The sequence below is a fragment of the Anarrhichthys ocellatus genome, unplaced genomic scaffold (assembly GCF_004355925.1).
Source record: "Anarrhichthys ocellatus isolate YVR2014 unplaced genomic scaffold, GSC_Weel_1.0 scaffold8412, whole genome shotgun sequence".
NCBI lineage: Eukaryota > Metazoa > Chordata > Actinopteri > Perciformes > Anarhichadidae > Anarrhichthys > Anarrhichthys ocellatus.
In genome coordinates this window covers 1-1,765 of record NW_022288386.1, presented here as the reverse complement: position 1 = coordinate 1,765, position 1,765 = coordinate 1, and the positions used below count along the sequence as shown (strand labels likewise).

The 1,765-nt window shown below is 41.8% G+C and overlaps 1 long non-coding RNA gene across 1 annotated transcript; it reads right to left on the bottom strand.

The window, feature by feature from the left end:
- Window positions 1–10: 10 nt before the first annotated feature.
- Window positions 11–1,499, bottom strand: LOC116380699 (uncharacterized). The gene is made up of 3 exons (XR_004212596.1): window positions 1,379–1,499; window positions 638–787; window positions 11–210 (listed from the first exon to the last, which is right to left on the bottom strand). It is a non-coding gene; the product is annotated as an uncharacterized LOC116380699 (long non-coding RNA).
- Window positions 1,500–1,765: the final 266 nt, after the last annotated feature.

The window sequence follows — 1,765 nt, the reverse complement described above, 5'->3', positions numbered from 1 at the left end:
TGTCTCTTATTGTGGTAGAAGTATTTATACTGTCTCTTATTGTGATAGAAGTATTTATATTGTCTCTTATTGTGAGAGAAGTATTTATATTGTCTCTTATTGTGATAGAAGTATTTTAATGATGGCGAGTCTTTATTTACTCTTGTCCTGCCAGCTGACGTTGCGTCTGGGTTTGTCGCTGCTGTCCTCTCTGGAGTCAGATCCTCGCCGCTGCAGAAGGAACAATGAACACAAGAGTAAACTGGCAACTATAAACAGGAAGCAGCTCCTCCAATCAGACGCCTGTCATTAAAGAACCAGCTGCTAATGAACCGAAAGAACCAGCAGTGTACTGGGGGAACTGGTCCACAGAGGCTGGACTGTGACTCTGTGTTCAACTGGTTAATTGATAAAAAACAATATCTAAGAGAAGCATTTATTCAACATAAACAAACTTATCAAAGGAGTTATTGATGATCCAGTGATTGTGGACTAAAAGTCTCTCACAATAGCAACAACAACAACAAACAACAACATTACTGCTACCACTACTATACTACTACCACTACTACTACTATTACTAGTACTACTGCTACTACTACTGCTACTACTTGTACTACCACTACAAGTAGAAGTACAACCAGTGTATGTTTCTTACCTTCTTGAGGGTCCGGTCCTTCTTGTGTCGTTTGTGTCGGGTGGACTTGAACGTCTCCATGCGGCTCTTCATATTCCTCTGGAACACCTCTCGGTCCTGACGCTCCTTCTCCCCCAGAGGCATGAAGTGTCTGCTGTAGTGGGACTGATACTGGACACACACAACAACAACAACAACAACAACAGTCAGAACACAGGGTCAATAAATGCTTTAGTTTAATATGAAACATGACAACTTTCATGTATATTGTGTTTAAGTTTTTAGCCTCAAATCACCAATTTAAACTTTGACAACTTCACAATTAGAAAGTAAAACGTGTTTTTTAAGGAGTTAGTACTTGATGTTTATATTTCCATTAGATACTCCCCTCCACCTTTGTTACAACCTCCTCAAGGATCCTGGAAGCTCAACAAACCCTGCAACCTCCTGAAGGTTCCCTTGAAGCTCTGCATGGACCCCTTTTAAAAAACCTCTTTAATGACTCCTGAAACATCTTCAAGTAATCAAAGACTCTCTGTAAGGAACGCTGTACTCTTTTGAAGGAACCCTGGACCTCTTCAAAGACTCTACAACATATTCCAGGACACAAAGAATGTCCTCATGGACCCTTGGAACTCCATAGAACCCATCAAATGTCTTTAAAGACTCCGATAACATCTTTACTTAAAGAATGAGGTCACTGTTGTGAGTATTAGTGTGTGTGTGTGTGTGTGTGTGTGTGTGTGTGTGTGTATTTGTTACCCGTCTCCTGGGTTTGTACAGGTTCCCTGTGAGGAAGTGATGCGTCTCGGTTTCTTCCTCGACTTTGGCTCCGGGGACGTTATCGATCACCTGGAGGTCCAGACACACACCGCTGCCGTTCTCACGCCTAGAGCACAACAACAACAACAGGCCAACAACATGTCAACAACAGGTCAACAACAAGTCAACACGTGCAAACACACAAACAACACGTTGACAACATGCAAACAACAACACAACACGTCAACAACATGCAAACAACACGTCAACAACACATCAACAACATGCAAACATGTCAACAACATGCAAAAAACACATCAACAACATGCAAACAACAAGCAAACAACACGGCAACAACATGCAAACAACAAGCAAACAACACGGCAA